The following is a 17,352-nucleotide window of genomic DNA, read 5'->3' on the forward strand; positions in this document are numbered from 1 at the left end:
CATGTGGTTTAAGGGTTGTATTCCCTTGAGAAGAGCTGCTTCAGCAGAACCTAACAATGTGAGTATAAGGAAGCCAGATCAAGGTAACTCCCAACATGGAAACGATGTATTGATTTCCTAAATGAATGTATTGAATGAGTGAATGAAATAATAGAAAATAATGAAGAAATGTGATGCTATTGGTTACTCTCAGATCCTTTACATTTTATTTGGAGACAAAGAAGAGGTGAGAGAAAGTGATTGTGTAATTTTGCCAGTTCATATCTCTCTGATTACATATTTCTCTCTCGGGGCACAATACACAGACAAAGCAGCAGGTAGCTCTCTCTTCCTGAGGGATGTTCCTGAATCCTGGCTGACAGAACGTCCTACACCCAGAGTGGGGAGTTTGAAAGAAGAGAATTATTGATGATACTGAACAATACTATATAATTGGATAATATTTTTTTATTTAATAATATTGAATAATTGATAATATTGTTTAAATTACCTCAAAACTTATCTTAGAGATCACCTATAAGATTTGACATGATTGATGCACCCAGGGAAAGCAAAATAAAATCAAGGTCAATCTGCAGAAAAGAGTTCCCAACACTTGTTTGTTTTATGGAATGGGGCATCTGGCAATAACAAATGTGATTCTGAATATGGTATTCCAGGATTACTTTTTTGAACTATAAGCAGATTTTACCTTAATAAAAAATAATATTTTAATTCATACAATGCATTTATATGAGAATTGTTTGATTAGTACAAATTGTAATTATTGAATTAATTTAGTAATGTATTTAATGTCAGGTAGATTATACACCAAAGACACAGGGACAGGCTTGAATGATATAATATAGCATCTTGAGGGATGGCTTACAAGACTGAGTTCTAAAGGGAAATCTGAAGAAGAGGAAGAATGCAGTTCCTTGGGAGCCAAAAGAATCTTTTTTTCTGATGGTGAATTTTTCTACAAGAATGTATAAAGTTGGGATGAAGAGATGGAAATATAAGGAAAATTAATAAAATATTGAAATATTAAAAAAACCCCTCAATGTCAATTCTTTTGATTTTCGTTAAAGAGAATAAAATTTGTTTTCTGGAAGAAAAGCGTATGGCAAAAGACAATTTGAATTGTATCTTTAAATCATCAAAAGTCTAGGTCATCAGCATCTGTTATATCTTCAGGGCACAATGCATGCAGAGCAATAAATTTGCAAGCACGTGAGATTGACACTTTTTCAGCTTAAATGGGAATTCAATCAATTTTTTATCAGCTCATCCTATTAAATTGGTAGCCTCACTGTCCTGCTGTAATGTATAAAGCATTTCAAAATTCCGGAATATCTCTTTAATTACAAGTGTCCTTTCAATATCTCTTGGACAGTAAGAAAAATTATATCAACAAATGAGAATTTTGTTATGAGTTAAATGATTTCACCATTATTTTCATATATGCTCTCTATCTTGTGATGTAGATGATTAATCCAAGATTGACTTGTCTGCAACCTTTTTGAATCGCATGGCCCAGTCTATCAGCTCCTCATGTGTGATGAAACCTTGACCACGTGGTTCCTGGGGAACAAACTCCCTTACTTTCACCTGAAGTCCAAGACCTTTAGGAAAATCATATAGTTCAGAATTACATGCTGTGACACAGAGTTTCTTTTCTCATCCAGTGACACGTGAGCTCCAGTGCTTTTTTTAAATTGGGTGTTTCTTAGGAATGGGTGGAGCTAAAAGGGAGACATAATTGGGAAATGAAATGAGCATGGAAATTGAAGGCAGAAAACCCAGATTCGAACTGGTGGGGATACTGAGTTGCCCAGCAATTAGATTTTTTCCCCTCTATATTAGTCATCCTCTGAATAAGTTCAATTTGGGGAGTGTTTACTATTCTGCATGCTTAAGGAAGCAGGCATTCTTGTCTGCCCTCAGAGAGCACATGGTGAGGTTTAAACCATTCCTGAAGATTCCACGTCCAGGGAGTGCTGTGGGGCTAAACCTGAGCTGCACCTTGAGCAATGAGGTTTGCTTTAGGGGTGCTAGGGAGTTTCCTCGAGCTCAAGAAGAGACAAAGACAGCCTGCTTCTTCCTACCTTTGAACAAAATATTTTATTAAATGAGAGAGAAGAGATGAAAGCTCCTAGTACAGAATCTTCACGCATTAATTGATATAATTTCTATATAAATGTACAACTGATATTTGTATAATACATAACTATATATATGGTTGTATATATACATGAACAAATATATATTCACAACAAATGTGTGTATTTAGATCTAACATGACATTCACTTCCTCATACCTGAAAGCAAGAGTTTCATGACACATTATTCATAGGTTTTGGATTTATAAAAGTCTAGGTTCATGTACAAATTCATCTAAATAGAATTGATAAGGACTTGGGGAATTAAAATATATTTCATAGTATTGGGGTTCTGATCTGTAAAAAGGGGATCAAACTCCTTGCTTCCAAAAGTCATTTTAAATTTCAATGGGGAAATATTTATTTAGCTATCAGTAGCCTTTCTAGAAAAATGCAGGAAGTTCAAATAAATTGTCCTTTCCCCAGAAGCATTTAAGATATCAAGGGATAGGGCCAGAACTAGATTTTGGAAATCCCTGAATTTTTTAATTCCCTGGGATGAATTGTCATTGTTTTCTCTTGAACGCTTACCTCTCACAGTGAAAGTTTTTAATCAATTATTTCTAGTTAAAAGAGTTGACACTGTTGCTAATTAGACCCTACAATCATTAGAGGTTTACTTGCAACCTGTAAGAAAGAACAGTAATTCATTATGCACAAGTCACTGCTGATCTGTGACAATGTGACAATCACAATTCGATACCCAAATAAAATAACTCTCGGATCCTAAAAGAACAATAATGAGAATCCTATTTAAGGGAGAATTTTACCTGCTAAGGGAAAAACATGAGCTGGCCTGCATCCATTATGGACCCCGGTTCTGCTTTTATAAGAAGTATTTCATGGAGGGCTCATGCCACCACATCCACAGCATCATAGATGTAGTAGCTGGATCCAGACAGAGTCGTGTCTAATGTTTCCTTTGGCAGAGACTCCAGGGAGGCATTGAATGGACACTCCAAAAATTTCCACATTCAGTTCCTGCAAATGAGCAGTTGAAATGTTCAAGGCATCATTTGGTAAAGAAAAAGTCTTCTTGGTATTTAGAGGGGCTAACTGTCCATAGAGAGTGTTTAAATCCAGATATCTCAAAGTTCTGGTGTGCAAAGGAAAGACTCCCATGGTAGGTATCGAAAAAGTGGTGACGTGGAATAAAAGAAGCATCCCACTGTGGTGTAGTGATCCACACCTTCTGAGTGGTTAAATAATGGTTTCCTGCAATGCTCACATTTATTAATCTACTTGTGTCACCATAAATGATAAACACGTTGGCTGATGAGTCTGTGCTTCTGGCTATGCATGTCCAATCTTTTGAAGTGTACGTCCTCTTGCTCACAGGTATCTTAGTCACAGGCAGGCACCGTTCATAGTCATCTCTCTTCTAAGTTCCCAGAGGAATTGCTCACCTTTTTTATCAAGTGATACTAAGATTCCTACCCAGGTCCAGCCAAAATGTGTCAACAATAAGACCATTCTGAAGACTAGAGATGTGTCCTTGTGAGCTATCTGATAGAGAGCAGAAAACTAGTCCTTACCTTTCAGTACAGGATCAAAATCTCCATAGGTTGTCTGAATCAAAAGAGAAAAAGTGTTCCATATTGAGTTCTCTGGAAGAAAAATAAACAGAATTTCAACAAAATTCATATGATCAGCTAGCTAAACTTACATTCTTGGTGCTAACACTGTGAGTATGAAGCAATATTATCTGATGGTAGAAGTGATTGAGGGGAAGCTTGGCTTTGAACCCAGACTGCCTGGGTTCAAATCCTGACTCTAATGTGACTAGCTTAACGCACTTGAGAAGGTTAAATAACCTCTATCCATCTTAGTTTCTATATCTCTAAAAAGTCCCATAATAACGTTACCTATTCATTGACTTATATTAGAATTAAATTTGTGACTATTTGTAAAGCATTTGAAGAGTGTAAAGTGGTTTTAAGTACATGTTTACATATAAAATTTTATTAACTATTCGATAAGTAACTAGGGTATGATTATTTCAGAATATCTAGCTTCCACTCCTTTGAGAGAATTTGGGCAACCACACTTCCAGAAGCTCCTGTGGTCTGCTTTAGACAGTGATGCTAGCCTCTGGCTACTTCATCCCTCTCTCAGATTCACACACCAAAATAATGAATCCACCATTTCAAGAACTATCTGTGGTAGGTTTTTTCCTATTAGGGAGACATGCAAAACCACTTTCTTCTTTTCCACATGAGTGGCCACAGAATTTCACCAAGGAGGAAAACGTCAGTCCCTCCAGATCCATCCCTCCACCATGCTCATACCTGTGGTATTTTGTAGAGCTCCAACAGTGTCGCAATGTGGGCAGAGAATGCTGGTGTGGTTCCTGCAGTGACAGCCACATTCTTGTTCTGTGCCTGGCAGGTGTAATTAGGGATCATCTGACCCCATCCCGATAACCACCTCAGGGTGCTCACCAAGGTGCTGACATCACTGTTGAAGGAATTGTAGACATGGAAACCCAGAGACAGGTTGGGGAGCCGCTGGGGGCTCCTGTTGATCTCCTCGATGGCAAAAACAAAGACCAGGACATAACGATAGTTTTTGAAGTTCAACCTGTACCAAGGCCATAGTATTAAAAACAAAGATCAAGTCATGCACTTCAGGCATAACTCAAGTGGGGAAAAAAAAGAGTAAAGGGTGGCATTTTGACTTAAGCAACTTGTTCATTCCAGAGCAATGGCTGTCTCTTCATGACTTTGGAATCTGGAGCACACGCACAAGATGTTCCCAAAGCCTTGGAAGATCAAGCCCTACAACTCTAGACTCAAAAGAGATAGATCAATATCCTAAAATGAATTAGTGGAAAGAAGAGGCACAAAGGATGCTTAAGGGGAAAGAACCCATTTGCATATTTGTTTACAAGTCAAACACTATTTCACACAGTGGCACCAACATGAGGTTGGTCATGGGCATGTGCAGGTATAGTGAGATGAAGCAAAAGTTTATAATCCATTAAAGAAACTAGGTAGGACAGGGAAGTGCATAAGAAAAACTTGAAGGAAGGGCAAGTCGAGTATAGAATGGTATCATCAAAACTTTTGCAATATACCTTTCTAAAACTGCCTGCCTCACAGACTTAGGAAACACATACTACCAGAAGCAGGGAAATTGCACCATAATAAATAAGGAGATAGTCTTAGGGAGAAAATAAAGAGGAAGAAGCAATTTATGACTCTATGTTTTTCTAAAAGAGTTCTAAAACAATTCAGAGTCCGAGGAGCAGTGTAAACTTGCAGCTTTTCATCTATTTCTTTACAGATTAGAAAACCATCATAAGCAGTGAGCTTTACAGCTTATCTTTGGGTTGATTCCTCTCTTACACATCTAAGTTCAGTCCAACGTTAATTTTCAAACAATTTAATTGACAAGGTACAACATGCAATTCCAGAAGATTGCACAGCAGAACATAGGCTTTTGGTGCTCTAACATTAAAATATTATTTTCATTGGTGAATACAGCTTTAAAAACCAAAATGTTGGGATGCTGTAATTCTGAGTCACACAGAAACACTCAGATTGGATTACAAATAGGATTTGTATCCATTTCCTATTGCTACTCTGAGAAACTACCACAGATTTAGAGGCCTAAAATAACACAAAATTTATTATCTTATACTTTGGGAGGAGAGAAATCTAAAATGAGTCTCACTGGCTAAAATAAAGGTGTCAGCAGGAATGCATTCCTTCTGGAGGCTCTAGAGAAGAGTCCATTTCCTTGCATTTTCTAGCTTCTAGAGGCTGCTCACATTCCTAGGTAACAGCCTCATATCACTTCAATCTCTGTTTCCATTGTCATAACTCCTTCTCTGACTCTGACTTTCTTGACTTATTCTTTCACTTGTAAGGACCTTTGTGATTATATTGGACCCATCCAGATACTTCAGGATTATCTCCTCATCTCAAGATCCTTGACTTCTTCACACTTGCAAAGTATCCTTTCTATGTGAGGTAACATATTCACAGATTCGAAGGATTAGGAATTGGTCACCTTTGGGGGCACATTTCACCTACCACAGGACCCAACTACATGCTTTCCAATACTTGAAGCAAAACACAGAAGAGGTTAAAGTAGGTAGAAATGATATTCCATTTAAATATGAACCAAAAGAAAGCATGGGTATCCTTGTTAATATCTGATAAAATCCGAGTTGAAAGCAAAAAGCATGTGAAATATCAAAGGTGGTGACCATATGTCATATGTGACATATGTGGTGACCCTATGTGGTGAAAGGAAGAGAAGATCGAGTACTAACAGTCATTATATATATCCCCCCAAAGTGAAAAAAAGCTATTATTTATAGACCCATGTGCATAAGTACATATATGAACAACCAGATTTGGAGATTTAACATATCCTCTTAGAAATGGTCAAATTAAAGACAAAAAAAATATGCCAAGTTATGGAAGACTTAAGCTTAACAGATATTTACATATAAATGTAAATAACGCTGGTATATTATGAACCCCAAAGAATATACATACATTTGACCAGACACTGGGCCATCAAGTAAGCCTTTGAACATTGAAATTATACACAATGCATTCTCTGACCACAGTATCATTAGGCTAGCAATTAATAAAAAGATCTAGAAAATTCCATTTTATATATATATATATGTATGTATATGTTAAACACTTGATCTTTGATCCAGTACTAGGGATCAAATGTACAACACGACTATAGTTAACACCGCTGTATGATACATATGAATGTTAAGATACTAAGTCCTGAGTTCTCATCAAGAGGAAAAAATATTCTTTTCTTTTTTTGCTTTTTCTGTTTTATTATATTTATATGAGATGATAGATGCTAACTAAATTTATTGTGGTAATCATTGTACCAAATATATAAGTCAAACCATTATGCAGTACACGTTAAATTTATACAGTGATGAACGTCAATAATATCTCAATAAAACTGGAACAAAAACACATCTTTTTCAGAGAATACACCAAATTATTTTAGACCATAAAGGATACTGAGTAAATGCATTTTGAAGAAAAATAAATATCATCTCAATAAGTAGTTCGTTTTTGAATAATCTATACATTATGATGAGACTTTCTCTTAGTACTAACTTCTAGCCAAGGTATGGTTTGCCCAAAGATTCCCTCCCCTCCCACAATATGGGTCAGGAGCAGGGTGGCTTGTGGATCACTGCAGTAGGATCTTGGTGTTTTTTCCCTACAATTTGCATCCTTTAGGCTTTCAGAAAATAATCACTAATGGAGATTATTCCAAGGCAGGGGAAAATAAAAGATGCTTATTTCTGTCTTCTGTTTGGAAGGAAAATATTCCAGAAGGGAAAAAGAAAGGAAGCCACAAATAATTATTGAAGGAAAAGAAAGGAGCCGATGATTCATAGTTTACGGGAGAATCTCAACACAGTTTTTATATTCAACTTTCATAACTGTCAGAGGGATTCACACACACACAGGAACTTACACGCAAAATGTGACATCTTTGCTTGGACAAGTCACAAAGAAATTTCCATTGCATTTCTGAATCCTGGGTCAACGTATAGAAGGGGGAAAACCCACTGACCACTAAGTTCCCTTCCTTGTAGACACTGGGCCTTATGTAATCAAAGCCGCTCGAATAACTCATCAGGCACATGGAATGTGGAAATTTCCCAAGGAGGGGCAGAAGAAGCAGAAAGAACATCTCAGCTGACTTAACAGTTTGAGGCAAGGCCTCTAGTCAGTGGTGATTGAGGGAGCAGAGATGGAAAGAGACCTGCAGTGTAGCCTTCTGCAGGGAAATTTTACTCCTGTGCATGGTACACGTGTCTAAAAGTGCTCTGCCATTCAACACCATGGAAAGAAGATTTGTTATTAATCAGAACTAGGGCATTTTCAAGAGCAATATATACTGGCTCAGATTTTCCCTCAATGTCACTGTGGTTCAGAGTTGCTTCCGGTACCCTCTTTCTGTCACTCCCCCAGTCCAGGCCTAAGTGCTCACTGCTCTCAGTAAGGAGCTCTGGGGTCCTCCCTGCCCTGGGGCTCTGCACCTGGGCATGCTGTGCCCTGGTAAAGACAAAGGTGAAAAATACGTTTGGGCAACATCTTCCACTGAAGGTGCCAGAGATTTCATCAGGGATGGGGGTCAGCAAGGCTTTGGGAACTACCCCATCCTGAGATTGGATTTTTTCTTTCCTAGGCAAACATTCTGTTTCTTGCAATTGACTGAGTGGTGTTGCATCCATCAAAACACAACATCAGAAAGGGCTGGTATTGCAATCGGCAAAAACAGCCCAGCATGATTCCTGTGATACCCAAGGATGAGGTCATTGACCATGCCTTGGGTAAGCCTCAATGGTACTTTACAGCCTATATCGCCAACCTCACCCTTAGGTCTATTTGACCAATGTCTGAAGAACTGGTCTCATGCACAGTTCAGGAAATGGATATCCATTATCCAGTTCATATCAGTTTCCCATGAAATGAAGTCTAAATTCACATATATTTACACCTAACCTCTTCCTTAGACCTATGTCCTGTGCTAGGACTCCAGCACTTAGTTACTACATATTCCAGTACATTCCATTTAAAGTCTGTCTCTCCTAAACCCAAAGTCTCTCTCAACAACTCTTTTGCCATTTCTCTGCTAATCTTCAAGGCAAACATTTGCAAGTGTTGTTAGTATTCAAATATTCCTCTTCCTCAATTCCCATTCTTTTCAACCCACTTCAATCAGGTCTGTCCAAGTACGTCACTCAATCTGTTCTCGTCAAGAACATCAGCAGCTTCTACGAGGCCCAATCCAGTGGTCATTCTTTACTTTTTTTTTACTTCAGCACGCAGCATCATTTGACCCGGCTGACTGCTCTATCCTTAGGACACTACTTTCTCATGAACTCAAGCTAATTTTGTTTTTGAATATAGTATTACATTCAGATTATTTTCTCGAACTTATCTTGTGATAGAGGTGTACTGAAGTCTTCTACTACGGTTATAGAGAAACAGATTCTTATTTGTTATTCTGTCATTTTTTCGTTATATATTTGGGTGTAATGTAAATAAGTACATACAGGATTAGGTCTTTTCTTGTGAATTGTTCCTTTTCATGAAGGGGTCTTATTTTTTCATAGCGAAGTATTTCACTACATTAATAAATGATCAAACATTTCTTCTGATAGACCAGGCACTTTTCTAAACGCCTTATGAATATTAACTTACAGAGTACTAAATATAAACTTAAGAAGTGTGCAGTAGTATCATTCCCACTTCAGATGTGAGAAAACTGGCATGTTACTTGCCTGAGCTCTTTGGCTAGAAAATGGTAGAGCCTGAATTTGAGCCCAGACAGTAGACACTCTTAACCACCAGCATATTCCTTGAGTACATTCTATATGCCAAGCACTTTTGGAGACACTGGTGTCTGTAGCAATGAATGAAACTCCACTTTTGCTATTGAAGCACTTAGGTTCTAATACGGGAAGGACAGACTATAGAAAAATCAAGAAAACATGTTATTATAAGTGTCATGTAGAAAATGTAGAAAGCATTTTAAGACAGTTGAGAGGGATTGAGATCTTGCTAATTTACATAGAATAGAAAGGGATAAACTCTTAGTTAAGGAGCACTTGAACAGATAGCATAACAAGTTGGGACAGTGAGTCATACGAATTTGTGTGACTAAAGCAATATACTCATGCAAAGGTCTGGAAGACAGAGGCTAGTGTGACTGGAGTAGATCAAGTTGGGGACACTGAGGGAGTGGTAGAAGGTGATGTGGTCAGAGACTTGGTCGGTCCTGATGTTGTTGGGTGTTATGGTTCACTATTAGGTCTTTTCCTTATGCTATCAATGAGTTGGCATATCAGTTGGAGTCTCAGCAGGAAACAGAGGACACACTGAGACTAGGATGATTCAAGTAGAGTTTTCATAAAGGGGCTTCTCGGAGTTGTGGACAGCATGTAAGAACACCACAAAAGGTGGTTGGTACCCAGTGAGATGGTAAGTGCAGGGCTCTACTAACATCCCTAAGTCTGAAGGAGTAAGGATAGTGAAAAATTATCGAATTCTAGAAACAAGAGATGAGGGAAATGCATTCCAGGAGCTGAAAGGAGGTCAGGGGTAGCATCCAGCCCCAGGTTCTCCTGCAAGAAATTGCCAGGACTGACTAGAAATTGCCAGAGTGACTAGATGTCACTCTCTTTCATCCTTCTGATTTCATATCTAGGCTCCCCATTGACCAAACCCAGCCAAAAGCCATAAGGCAAGAAAGCCCGCTGACGTAGTTCATCTTCACTAATCTTCCTGGGTGAAGCAAGATAGAGAAGGTGGATCTACTGGGGCAAATGGAAGATATTCTGAACTGTGCAGCCCTTTTTTGCCTGAGAATGTACTCTTGTCAATCACCTGGGTGGAAAGTTCATATCCCTGCCCAGGAATCCCATCAGCTACTGTCCTGTCCTAGGTGCAATCCAAGCATTGATACTCCCATGTGTAGTCAAAAATAGTTGCCATTGCAGGTGTTCTTCATGTAAGATGGGTTATGAGGTTCTTGGGAAGAATTGCAAACAATAATTAACCAACAGATCCTGGTTCCCAGAGGTGGACACTTCTACCAGGAGACAAAGTCAGAGTCCCATTGAACTTTACTACTGCTTATGAGGCAAACAGAATGAAAGAAGTCACTATGGCCTCTGGCACAAGTAACTCATCCAGAGGACAAGGGGCTTCTGTTATACAGTGAGGGCAAAGAAGACATTTGGCCTTCAAGTAATCCATTGGGCTGTCTTTTGATATTCTTTCCCCAATAATTAAGTGTAGCAGCTGTATCCTGTGAAGGGTGTGGTGATCAGGTGTTCAGATGATTCAGGGATGAGGAACTGGATCCTCTCTCCAGGTAGGCCACCCAGACCACCAGAAGTGCTTGTCAAGGGTGAGGGGAATCTAAATGGGACAGTAGGAGAAGTGGGATTGTAAGTATCAATTGTAGCATGAATAAAAGGTGCAGTCAAGAGCTGTCTGTAATTTGTCCCACTGATCTTCCTGTTCTAAGTTTCCCCAGTCAAGAAGACCAACCAGAATCCTAGTGCACTGACTGTAAGAAGCAAGTGCATCTGAGTGGCATAAGTGGTGGACCATAATGGAGACAGTGGTATATTTTCTAGGTTCTTATTTCAGGACTAAGTCACTCGCTCTTGTAGCTGCAGAAATTCTTCTAAGGGCTCATACTGCCAACCTCTCTGGGAATTTCCTTGGGCCAAAGGAAAGTGCCACACCTAAGATTGTGACCACTCCCAATAGCAGCCCACTTCCAATCACCAGTTCATGGGGGGAGGGAGGCGGATACAAAGGCCCAATTCCTTTGCCTCAATTTGAGAGACCCCAGAAGGGCCACCTCAGCTCCAGTGCTCCCATTGGGATCAACTGTGGTCTCCGTTTCTAACTTATCACAGTTCAATGTCTTCTGCCTAATCTCAGTTCTCTTCTTTAGAGATGGTTACCTCAAGCAAGTAACAAACTTTTTATGCCAAAGTTTCTTCATCTGTATAATGAGAACAATGAGATTGACTACTTCACAGACTTGTATTAAGGATTCAATCAGCTAATATATGTAAAACATTTATGAGACTTCCAGTATATAGGAAACATTATATGTTTCATCTTTTATTGTGAATTAATTAAAATCCATTACAGGATTATAGTGAGCAAAATGAGCCACACACAAAAAAGAGTAAATATTGTATGATTCTATTTGTATGAATTCCAAGAACAGTCAAAAAATAGTCTGTGGTAGGAAAAATAATCAGAACAGTGGTTGCATCTAACCTCAGATTGTGGAGAAGGGGTGAGGCAGGAGCAAGGATTGACTGAGAAGGGACATGGAGGAACTTTATGGGATGAGGAGAACGTTCTGTATCTTGAAAGGAGTATAGGTTACATAGGTGTATGCATTTGTCAAAATGCATTCAGTTCTACACCTAAGATCTATGCATTGTGCTATGTGTAACATATGCCTCCATTAAAATCAGATTCATTTTCCTAAGTGAAAGAAGCCAGAGATGAAAAGCCATTTATTGTAGATTCCATTGTACTCCATTTGGGGAAAGGCAAAACTGTAAGGAAGGACAAAAAATCAATGGTTTCCGGGGCAAAGAGTAAGAGAGGGGGATGACTACAAAGGGACAGCACAAAGGAATTTGGGAGTGATGGAATTGTCCTATCAAGACTGTTCATGTGTGTATCATGTTAGATCATGACTGTGTTGATGGATACACAACTCTATGCATTTGCCAAGACCCACAGAACAGTACATCCCAGAGTGGATATTACTGTAGGTTAAAAAAATTAATCCACCAGGTAGTGAAGGGAACATAAAATGGAAAACAAGCTATAACAAATGAATCTAAACGTATTGCAAATGAATAACATAGCCACAATGAAGGCTATGAAAAGGAAACCAAAATTATTTTGGAAACCTATGTTTTACCAGATCCTGTAAGCTTGGATCAAAAGAACTGATCAGAAATCCTGTAGTCTAGTTCATAAAAAATGTTTCTCAGAAGGGTATCGGTTAGCAATTCTGAAACTAATTTATGCATACACTAGACATGAACAACTAAGTAAATATATTGTAGATGATGAGAGCCAGTGTATCACAGTCAAAGAAAAATGTTATAAACAGGGAAAGAGAGAAGGCTGGCTCTTATTCCAATCCAACTGAGGCGTTGGATTGGAATAAGAGCTACCATTATCAATTCATGCTTTTCACGGATGGATGGGTAGATAGATAGATAGATACATAGATAGATAGTAGATAGATAGATAGATACATAGATAGATAGAGAGATAGATAGTTAATGTGTGTATGTAGAGGACAGTATAGATTCATATCTTTTCAAGGCCTGACTGCTCAGAAGGCCTAGAAGAACGACACACCAGTAATAATGAGAATACCTATCAACCACCCAGAAATTGGTTACTAAGATACTATGCTAAAGAAAAAGGAAGGAACCAGGGCTCTCTTGAGGAATACTGGATTCCAGGGCTACGGTAGAGGAAATACAACCTGACCATGAAATATCTCTGAAGGATATTCTAGTGTAAAATAAAGATTCACAAAAGGAAACCCCCAAAATCTGACTAAAAATCCCCCTTCAGGTCCTTGAATAACACCTAACTTGTGCACGTGCAGGGAACGAATCTAGGAGACTTAGAAGAGAAAAGCCACTGAAAACTGAATATTGTGCAGAAATTTCGGAGATCACACATGCCAGGAGTGGGAGGTTGGCTTTTGGATTCATCTGGAGTGGAACGACCTTGATAAAAGAAAAACAAGTCCTAGCTTTCAATTATGACCCTAGAAATGTCACAGCCTGAGAGTCAGTGCCACACACTAAGAGTAAGGATTACATCTTGGGAGTCACTGTAAAACTGAAATATATATGTCCTTTTAGGGTCTAAAACCTAGCCTTCAGAGGCTCAGGGTGATCCATTCGTACTACAAACCTAATCTTTAGAGGAAGGCAACATGATTAAGACCTTACGAGGTATTGTTCACAAGATCCAGCACACAATAAAAGATTAATAGACATGCGGAGCAGTAGGAAAATGCTCTCAATTATGAATATATAAATCAGTAGAAGCAGACCCAGAGACAATCCAGATACCGGAATTAGCAGACAAGGACTTCAAAATAACTATGAATAAAAGGAAAGAAACCTGGACAATTGTAGAAAATGAAAGACAAACTAGAAATCTTTAGAGCAACCAAAGAAAAAGGACACGTTTCTTTCAAAAGAGCAATAGTAATTCTGGAAACTTTTCAAAAGAAACTTTGGAAGCAGAAGACATGAATGACATCTGACAGATAAGGGTTGAATGGGAGGGGAGAAAAAGCTGCCAATTTAAATTTCTCTGACTTAAGAAAAATATTCTTCAAAAATGCAGACAAATTAAAGATATTTTTCAAATGGGGTTTAAAAAAACAAGCTAGAACAATTAAACAGCAGCAGAACTGAAATTCAAGAAACTCTATAAAGAGAATTTTCAGGGTGAAGGAAAAGAATTCCACACAAAGACACATAATGTTAGGAATGATCATCAGCAGGAAAGAAAATGTATGTAAATATAATGAATATTGACTGAATAAAATAACCCTGTATACTTTTACAACTTTTATGTAAGTTTAAACATTTTCAAAATATAATGCTTTTAAAAACATGTTGAACTGATACCCGAAAAATAGCGATGATGGAAGCACCTCCAAGAAAATCTTCACTCCACCCCGCAAGACTAGAGATTATGGAGCCCCAGCAAATGGTGCTCACAATCTGCATCCAACAGCAGATGTGACAGAAGCCCTAGAGAGACATCACCAGTTCCTTCCAAAATTAGAGGCAACCAGACCTCAGATAACAACTGTCATCCACAAACACAAATGCTGGGGTCTGAGCATCAAGACCTCCATTCCCCCAGAACTAGAAATTATGGGACTCCAGCAAGCACCCCCTAGTCACTTCCAATTCTAGAAATGACAGCAGTCCCATAAGTAACACCCTTAGCTGCTCCTCAACACTAGACAATGGGAAGGCCCAGCCCAGTGACCCACCCAGTCTATGCCAACAATACAGACAAGGGCAGACCCAGAAAGTGAGACTTCCGATCTCCCCCAACACTAGAAAAAAGGAGCTCTATAAAGACCCCTCCAGAGCCCCCTGACTAAAGACACATGGAATCTCACGCAATTAACCCAATCCTCTCCCTGAATTAGAGACAATGGCCCTCCATGAAGTGACCCCTTCCTGTCACCCCAACACTTGAAAGGTGGGATCCCCGTACAAGCAGTGGTCCTCCAGTCTCCAAGCACCAGATACAACAGGAAACTCAGTCTCATGCCTCCTAGTTATCCCCAAAATAATGAGGGCTCCATCAAATGACGGAAGCTTCAGCAAGTGCTCCCCCATATTCCTGCAAGATTAGAGATGTTGGAAACCCCAAAAACCAACTTACAACCCCCTCTACACCAAGTAGAAAGGAGCCCCAACCAATAGCACACCATTTTCACCCAACACAAAGCCCAGCTCGCCTCTTGACTACTTGGACTAGATATGAGTATACCCAGCAATGAGTAACCCAGTCTCCCCCCCAGAAAAGCAATGACCAGAGTCTCACTAGGCAACACACCAGGTTCTCCAGTGTAAGTGTCAAACAGATCCTCAGAAAACTCCCTCTCTTCCCATTATCAAAAGATAAGAGTCTATAGAAGCATCAGCAAGCAGTACTCAACACAAATGAGAGGAGACCACAATGCAAGTCCCTCAAGTCCCTCCCAACAGGAGACGACTGCCCCTGTGGGGAATCCTCCCTAATCCCAAACACAAGGAACATTCTGAGCCCCAGCTGGCAACTCGTCAGCTTCCTCTTGCTGTGTAGATGTCTCTGTCCCCAACTGTAGTGGATAGATAGAGCCCCGTTCAACCTAAAATCCCCTGCCCTGGGGAATGTTGAGGACCCAGTCTCAAAATAAGGAACACAGCAGTTGTCCTGACAAGCCACCAACAACCCCCAAGCTCCCCTTCTACAGAAGGTGACAGGAGCCCAGGACGCAAACTTCCCCTCAACATTTCCTGCTCCACCAAACCCCTCTTATCTGTTGCACATCCTGCTGACCTTCAGAATAACCTCTACTGCTAAAAGAGTCACTAGGAGCCAAGAAAGGCTGGAGCTGGGGGAGAGGCTGAGAAGGATAGAGAGGGGAGAGGAGTAAGAGTAAAGGGAAAGATGAGACCTTCCATGTTGTCCCAAACACAGCCATGAATTCCAGAGGCCCCAAACAGCTCCAATCAAACCAGGTTCTCAGGGGTGAGCAGGAGCAGAAGAAAAGGAATTCTGGGCTTATGAGGAGAGGCGGCCTGGAGGAAAGGGGGGTGTGTAGGCTAGCAGCCAAGATAGCCACCAATGGTACCTTCCACCTGTGTTTATGCCCTGTGCAGCCCCCTCCTACATTCGATTAGCTGTGAATTGTCATGAACCCAAGTGGTCAATACAGTGCTGCAGAAATGACAGTGTCTGACACCTGAGGCTACATCATAAACCACACTGAAGCTGCCTCCTTGGTCTCTTAGATTGCTCCCTCTCTAGGGGAAGCCATCCACCATGCCATGAGGATGCTCCAGTAGCCCTGTGGAGAGGTCCACGTGGAGAGGAACCAACTTGTCAGCACCAAGTGCTCACCATTCAGTGAGCCACCTGGGAAGATCTTCCAGCCTCAGTCAAATTTTGAACTTTAATGACTACGTATGCTAACATGTTTAGGAGTGAAGTCTACTGTTGTTTGCATCGTACTTCAAAATGCATTAAACGGAGATGGATTCTTGGGTGATAAACGGATGGAGGTGGCAAAGTAAACATAGTAAATTGTAACTGATGGAATCTAGGTGGTGGACTGTCTTCATTAGGGCTGCCGTAGTAAAGTACCACAGACGGAGTGGCTTAAACAGCAGAAATTTACTTTCTCATAATTCTGGAGGCTGGAAGTCCAAGATCAAGGTGCCTGCAGGATTGGTTTCCCCTGAGTCCTCTCTCCTTGGCTTCCAGATGACCATCGTCTAGCTGCCTCTTCACGTTGTCATCCCTCTGTGCATGCGTGCCCCTGGCGTCTCTTGGTCTGTGTGTCCTAATCTCATCTTATAAGGACACTGATCAAATTGGATTAGGGTCCACCCTAATGGCCCTATTTTATCTCAGTTACTTTCTTTTAAGTCACAAACTCCAAATAAAGTTACAATAAGAGGTACTAGGGATTTGGGCTTCAACACGTGACTGTTGAGGGGACAGAATTCTGTCCATAACGTGACTGTTCACTGCAAAACTCTTTCAAATTATCTCCCTGCCTGAACATTTTTCCTAATAAAGTGGGTGCAGGTGGTGTGCTAAGGCAGGAAAGAAAAAACGAATTGTTAACAAAAAAATCATGTTGGAACCCCCAGTTGTTCTGTGGAATAGGGATTATCATAGATTTAAAGGTACAGATTAAAGCTATGAAAGTCCTATAAAAAACCAAAGGATAAGTATTTTATATATAATCTCAGAGAAGAGATGGTCTTTTAAAACTATACCAAAACAAGAACCGAAATTAACACGTTTGATTTCCTTTCAAAAAATCTGCATGGCAGCAACAACTAGAGGCAAAGACAAAAACAGGAAAAGAGGAGGATGTTGGCAAC

At 39.8% G+C, this 17,352-nt stretch overlaps 2 long non-coding RNA genes and 1 pseudogene across 2 annotated transcripts; 1 reads left to right on the forward strand and 2 right to left on the reverse strand.

Annotated features, from left to right (window-relative positions):
- LOC131401856 (adhesion G protein-coupled receptor E1-like) overlaps positions 1 to 17,352 on the forward strand; it is a 431,573-nt pseudogene that overhangs the window by 63,659 nt on the left and 350,562 nt on the right.
- On the reverse strand, positions 274 to 2,914 carry LOC131401883 (uncharacterized). The gene is made up of 3 exons (XR_009218079.1): positions 2,673 to 2,914; positions 1,585 to 1,724; positions 274 to 368 (listed from the first exon to the last, which is right to left on the reverse strand). It is a non-coding gene; the product is annotated as an uncharacterized LOC131401883 (long non-coding RNA).
- On the reverse strand, positions 3,041 to 4,597 carry LOC131401882 (uncharacterized). The gene is made up of 3 exons (XR_009218078.1): positions 4,430 to 4,597; positions 3,677 to 3,748; positions 3,041 to 3,122 (listed from the first exon to the last, which is right to left on the reverse strand). It is a non-coding gene; the product is annotated as an uncharacterized LOC131401882 (long non-coding RNA).

This window comes from Diceros bicornis (assembly GCF_020826845.1).
Source record: "Diceros bicornis minor isolate mBicDic1 chromosome 21 unlocalized genomic scaffold, mDicBic1.mat.cur SUPER_21_unloc_1, whole genome shotgun sequence".
NCBI classification, from domain to species: domain Eukaryota; kingdom Metazoa; phylum Chordata; class Mammalia; order Perissodactyla; family Rhinocerotidae; genus Diceros; species Diceros bicornis.